This window comes from Cryptotermes secundus, unplaced genomic scaffold, assembly GCF_002891405.2.
Source record: "Cryptotermes secundus unplaced genomic scaffold, Csec_1.0 scaffold831, whole genome shotgun sequence".
Taxonomy (NCBI): Eukaryota; Metazoa; Arthropoda; class Insecta; order Blattodea; family Kalotermitidae; genus Cryptotermes; species Cryptotermes secundus.
The window spans coordinates 122,800-129,729 of record NW_019744130.1 but is presented as its reverse complement, the minus strand read 5'-3'; the positions used below and the strand labels follow the sequence as shown (position 1 = coordinate 129,729).

At 40.8% G+C, this 6,930-nt stretch overlaps 1 protein-coding gene across 1 annotated transcript in view; it reads left to right on the top strand.

Annotated features, from left to right (window-relative positions):
* Positions 1–954: 954 nt before the first annotated feature.
* Positions 955–6,930, top strand: part of LOC117283104 (metabotropic glutamate receptor 7-like) — a 26,371-nt gene continuing 20,395 nt past the window's right edge. Inside the window, exon 1 of the mRNA XM_033755496.1 lies at positions 955–982. The gene's annotated coding sequence lies outside the window, so the exon portion shown is untranslated. The remainder of the gene's footprint in view (positions 983–6,930) is intronic.

Genomic DNA, 6,930 nt, shown 5'->3' with positions numbered 1-6,930 from the left:
ACATTCCCTCAGATACTATATACAGTTTAACGGATGTGTGTCTCATACAGATTTATCCCAGGGGATAACCCACTTCTCATTCTAGAGAATTCTACTCTCTCGGCAGAATACCAGATAGGGATATACATATCAAATTTTTTACTGTAAAAGAGAAAGGAAAGAAATGAATGGCAATACAAAAAGAATAAAAAAATAAGGAGGATAGACGTAAATATGAAATGGATCAAAATACAGGAACATCAGTAATATAATAGGATTTGTTTTGCATATATGAAATATGCCATAAAAATATTACTTGTGACTATGAGGAATACTGTCTTGTGGAATGTCACGTCGTGAAGTTTACTTATTTTGCGGATGAACGTGTCGCCTATATTTTGTGTTCAACTCTGAAGATGGAGGAAGAACTTCCCTTTGAAACGTCTGTAAACTACTAAAATTCAAGGCTTCACTCCCGAGATGACGATATTCTTGAGGCATTATTGGATTCTGCTACGCCACTGTCGACAAGTCGATAGATGAAGGAAGTTGTCAGGACAACTTCTGTAAAATAAAAAGAAAAGAACAAGTTTGTATAGTTTGTTTGAGACGTCAATAGCTTGAGGCATGGGGTCACTGGTTTCTTGGGGATTACAACATGTATGCTTCAGGTAAGTGGAGACGTGAAGTAGCGCAAGTTCACAGAGACAGTCTTTGCGTCCCAGTTCCGTTGTCTGCGCCCTGTCCGTAGCACCATAATCAGCATCTGTTAGAGAGCGGTCTGATGGTTGTCGTTTCCGAATCAACATTGCACTGTGTTGAAATTGCAGGTTAGGACACTGTGCCGATGTAGCTATGTGCAATTTGCAAGCGTTTGGTTTGTGATTGACAGTGAAGTGCTCTATCGCTCTAACACGAGATGGAATTTTGACACTTCGAGGAAGGTTAACTGGGATCACTCAGATACAGAAGAGTTGAGGTCTGACCAGTAAGCGACTAACAGGTATTCGTTTTATCTACTAATGAAATTGAGTACTATTTGTATTCGCCAGAATACAAGCCTAATATGTATATATGTAAAGGTAAAGGTATCCCTGTAACAGGCTGTAGAGGCCCAGATGGTTGTGAGATGTTGAGGATCCCACATTTTCTAGACAATAGGCTCATAGATGGCGGCAAGTTTGGTAGCCCTACGCCCCGGCCTCCCTTTACCCCCAAGAATATTACGAGAATATTCCTGGTACTCATTTCTGTTAGAGGCTGAGTCGACCCCAGGGCCGTAGTACGACTGGAAGGATTAGGTCAATTTAAAAAATCCAGTGACCTCATCGGGACTTGAACTTGCGACCTTCCGGCTTGTAACATAGTGCCTCAAGCAACTACGCTACCGCGTGTCTCCCCCCCTAAATATAATTTCCTAAGCATACATCCTGAATGTACTGCATTTACCCTTCAGATGTTTTCAAAGGGTCACTTCTCATCCCGACAGTCTACTGTGAACTGTATACAGCTGATATGTAAAATGTATTTCTGAAGTTTAACTTTAAATAACTGGACCCCTTAAATTCGGCTAGGTACAATAATCATGAGAGGAGCCGGGATAACGCAGTCTGTATAGAGACTGGCTAAGGGCTGGACGAGCGAGAGTTCGGAGTTCAATTCCCAGTAGGGTCAAGAATGTTCTCTTTTTCATGACGTCCAGAGTGGCTCTGGGGTCCACCCAATTTCGTATACAATAGGTAACGGGGGCCCTTTCACAGGGGTAAAGCTGCCGGGGCGTGAAGCTGACCACTCACCTCCAACAAGTGCTGAGCTCAAGAAAATATAGATCTATGCATCCACTACCCCATTCGCCTTCATGGTGTAGTGCTTGATTAGTTAAGCACAGGACAACTTTAGCTTTTTACCTTACAATAATAACGAGTGAAGGATGCAGATGTTTATGAATTGAAAAGTATGGGATGTGAGACCTGTAGAAGAGAACATATTTTAGTCTAGTCCTCCATAAAGCCCACACAGACGGCGGCCCTGACTAAAGTTCCTTAAGCGTAAATATTGCAGTCTAGTCTCACTCATTGTTGAAGTAGAACACATTTACAGCCTGGATTACATCGTTAATCTCATCCCCCAACCCCCTTTGGAACTGCGCAGGAGTAAGAGATGAGAAAGTAGTGTTTTTTTCTTAGTGGGGTGGGACTGAGTCCACTTGGTACTGCGGCCACTTCTGGCCTTCTGTACCAGCCCCAGATGATACATGATGGTGATTGTGAAGCAATTTGTAGAATGAAAATTGGCAGGGGAACCCGAAGTACGGGGAGAAAACCTGCCCCCGCGCCACTTTGTCCACCACAAATCCCACTTGACCAGATCCGGGCTCGAACACGGGTCGCCGCGGTGGGAAGCCAGCGACTAACCGCTTGAGCTATGGCGCGGCCAAGTAGAGTTTTATAGGTGAGGGACGGTTTTTATTGCTGTGGAGTATTTCTGTTAATCGTAACAAAATTCTATATCTGCAACACGAATTCAAACCCGTGTTATCTGGCTTCATCAGTAATACCAAATCGGTGGATCTGAAAGTTGCTTGCAGCAATCGATCTTCGAAAGAATTAATTTTATCAAGCGCATTCCTCAATGTGACGTTCAGGGAAGGACGTGGGTTGAGGATGCCTGAGAACAGAATGCTGAGGAGAATTCTCGGACGCAAGAGGAAGTAAACACTAAGAAGCTTGAGAAAACGGCATAACGAGCAGCTTCGTAGCTTGTACTACTAGCCAGATATAAATAGGATGCTGAAGTGAAGGAGGATGAGATGGGCAGGGCATATGGCACGCGTGGGAAATAATAGGAATGCACGTAGTATTTCAGTGGGAAAATCAGAAAGAAGGATACCACTAGGGAGACCTAGACGTAGATGGGAGGATATTATTAAAATGAATCTCAGATTAATAGGGTGGGGCTATAGACTGGATTAATGTGGCTCAGGATAGAGATTAGTGGCGGGCTATTATTATCATTAATGAACTTTCGAATTCCATAAGAAGCTGGGAAATACTGACTAACTGAGCGACTGGTGGTTCTCAAGAAGGACTCGGTTCTATGGAGTTAGTTAATTAGCTGACTGGTAGCGCTGAATGTAACAAAACTACGCGATAATGTGAAATATTTATTTAGCTCTCAGTGTTATGGATATAATGAATGAATTACTCGAGTTTTGCACGTAAAATTGTCTCAGATGGATCACTAGGGTATTATAAGTTTTCAAGCAAATATTTCTTACATGCGTGTATCTTCCTCCTCCTCCTCCTCTTCTTCTTCTTCTTCTTATTCTTGACGGATTACGTCCACTGGAATTCTTTCATTCAGAATTATTCTGAAACTATGAACCTTATAGGCAAATGGTAGGATTCCTTGGACGCGGGAACAGCCCGTCTCAAGGCAAAGGACAACACAAATACAGAAGAAATGTGGACATACATACATGCCTCGAGTGGGATTCGAACCCACGATCCCATTGTTCAAACGAGTGAAGACATTTCGTGCGTTAGCACGGTCACTGTGGTCGGCAGATCTGTATGTTAGCATTAATAAATAGAAAGACTGTGCTAAGCCTTGAGTTGGTAGACTATTAAATTGGGCATTGTACATCGTTTTGAGGTCTTTCGACCATAATGTTTCGTAAGCTTTATCTGTTTCCGTCACCAGGGACGAAATGGTCATATTCAGTTATATCCGTTACGAAGACCTTGTCTAGATCACTGGACCCAGTGCAGTGCATAGTCATAAACATTTTGAATTCGCATATAGAGTGCAAACTGAAAGCAATTCTAACCTGTACTAGTGAAATTAAGCACAGAAATGAATCATGATGTACTGGTCGTCTAGAACTGAGGTGCTTGAAGGAAAGTAGGTGGCTCACGTTCGTTACAGAACTTCATTTTAGACTGGTTTTCTGAAGGCAGATTTTAATTCATTTTTACTGTCAGCACCACCTTGACAACAGTGTTGTTCACAGGCCGTATTAAGATAATTAGCCTCAATATAACAGGTTGGAAACGTCACAGAATTAGTGTTACACATATGAAGATCGCTACGCTTCCGGGGCTAAATTTCTCCTGGCCGGTTTAAACCTTTAAATATGGTAGTAAACATGTGTACCTTCCGCTTAACATTAAGAAATCCCGCATTTTGCCCACACGGTTTATTCATGTGTTTCTTGTGATTTTCGTGATAAACAGCGACTATTTCCCTAGGCAGCATTAACCGGTTGGTCTTTGTTATCCAGATGCGGCGTGTTTTCAGGGGAGTAGGAATTTAATTTTGAAATATTGTTAGATGAATTTCTTACTATAAACAATTAATTTCTGGAATTATAAGGCTCAAGAGGTTGGCAGGACATGTAGCACGCATGAGGAAGTAGAGTGATGTATACAGGATTTTGTTGGGAATGTCAGAAGGAAAGAGGCAACTAGGAAGATCTAGTAGTAAGTAGGAAGACAATATTAAAATGGATCTTAGAGAAGTATAATGGGATGGTATGCACTAGATGGGAACCAATGGGGGGCTTTTGTGAACGTGGCAATAAACTTTCAGTTTCCATAAAATCTTGAGAATTTCTTGAGTAATTGAGCAACTGGTCGATTTTCAAGAGGTGCACAGCTTCAAGGAGGTAGTTAGTTAGTTAGTTAATAACGCTCACTAAAGCTGCATTGAAACGGCTGTCTGTGAGCCCCATTGCTTACGCCCTAGACTTGGTTCACACCTTCTAGATCTAGGTAACAGAAATGAGACGTCATCCGTTTCAGTTCTGTTACTCAAAAATCACAATTACAACTATTATTCTATTAACAAGTGTTATTTTCCACTTTAGGATATAGCCTGAACAGACCTGGCTAATAGTCACTTCTCTCGCGAAAGCTTGACTAAAGCTTGGGGTGAAATGTTTTAGGCTTACATGGTTTCTTAGCCAACGAAGGAAGAATTTTATGATAATATGGCCGGCCGGGGAACGGAAGAACTTGGAGAGCACCATCTTCTAGATTGTGACGTCATACTATTCGTAGTCACCGCTGTGAGAACCTCAAATCCCACAATGAAAATATGTGGTCTTCGCGAAATCGCTACGTAAAATTTCCCATTTGCCAGTTTTCTTTGGGTAATTTCTATTTGGAAATATGATAGGCTAAGTCGTACAAAATGTATATGCAATTCGTTGTATTGTAAGCCTGGTTGAAAACTTTACTTCGGAAATTTCTCTATAAATATAATCTTGAAATTTTTTTAGGTAAACAAGTTTTTTTCAATAATTTCCAACAATAAAAGTGCGTTCTTCAAGAAGAAGTGGTCAACTCCTTACAATTAAGGACATCTTTTACTCTTACTCCATTACGCTAACTGCCTTTAGTCTATACAATAATGCTTAATAATTTCTATGTTGAAATATTTTACCGCATAATCAAATAAAGGAATATTTCACAGAAACTCTGCTACTGACATATGAGTTCCGCCTAATGTGTGTTCGGTTCCAAGCAGCGTCCAGACTGACCTGTCAAATAGGACTCTTTCTTCAGTGTCAGAGTGCACGGACCTGAAAATGCCCACTCGCCTCCACCTAGTACCGAAGTTAAATATGAATGAAGCTTTATTTCTAATCTCCCAAACGTTTTCGTATTTGGTTCTTAATTAAGAGTAGGGACAGTTTTGTATTGCTGAGGACACATGTGCTTATATTTAGTAACTCAGTGCCAATCACAGAATACACTGATAGATTTCATTTGATTTCAGATAAACAAAGATTGTCAGGATTGATTGAGATGTACGTACTCGTAGCATAATTAGGTGTTCTTTGTGTTTTCTAAAAGAAATCGAGTTTTTAAAATTTAGAGAAGGCTTCGCCCCGATTTAGGCAATAGTTACGTTTCCGTGACAGGCCGCAAAATTCACAATCAGGCTGTCTCTCTTGCCATTAATTCAATCTTAAAACTACTATGCTACAAGTCAGAAGGTCGCGGGTTCAAATACCGATGAGGTCATTGGATTTTTTCAACTGACCTAATCCTTCCGGCCACACTGTGGCCCTTGGGTTCACTCAGCCTCTAACAGAAATGAGTATCAGGAATTAAATAAATAATTTTCCTGGGGAGTAGAGCGCGGCCGGCGCGTAAGGCTGACAACCTTACCACCATCTTTGAGTTGATTGTCTAGATAATGTGGGACCCTCAACGTCTCACAACCCTATGGGCCTTCATGGCCTGTTACAGGGATAGCTTTACTTTTTTACTTTACGAGTTTGTGATGCTGAATGGGTATATTACAACTGTGAGATTTCATGCTTTCGCATGATAGGCATCTTGCTAATACTATCAAGCAATTGTCAAAAAGACTTATAATATATGACAATGTTTGTTTACATCATAATATAATTACTCTCTAGCACAATACACTCAAAATTATCATTTAAAATAAAAGTTTCTGTCAAAAGTAACAGAATATTTTGGTCATATAGGTTTAACACATACAACAAATCCAACATATAAAAACATTCAATTATAAGTATGAGGGGGTACCCAAAAGAAACCGAACTTTTTTTTTAACTTATTTATTCAAATTTTAAGCACAAACCTTCAATCCCCTTCAAAGTACTCTCCACTTACACTAATACACTTGTCTAGTCTTTCATTCCATTTTTCAAAACATTGTCTAAATTCATCTTCTGAGATGCTTGACAGCGCCTCCGTCGTTTTTCCCTTCACCTCAGCAACATCAGCAAAACGCTTTCCTTTCATGTCTCTTTTCATTCGAGGAAACAAAAAAAAAAGTCGCACGGGGCAAGGTCAGGTGAGTATGGAGGGTGAGGAACAGGGGTCATACCATTTTTGGTCAAGAATTGTCGTACAGACAGGGCTGTGTGAGCAGGGGCATTGTCATGATGGAAAAACCAGTCACCCGACTGCC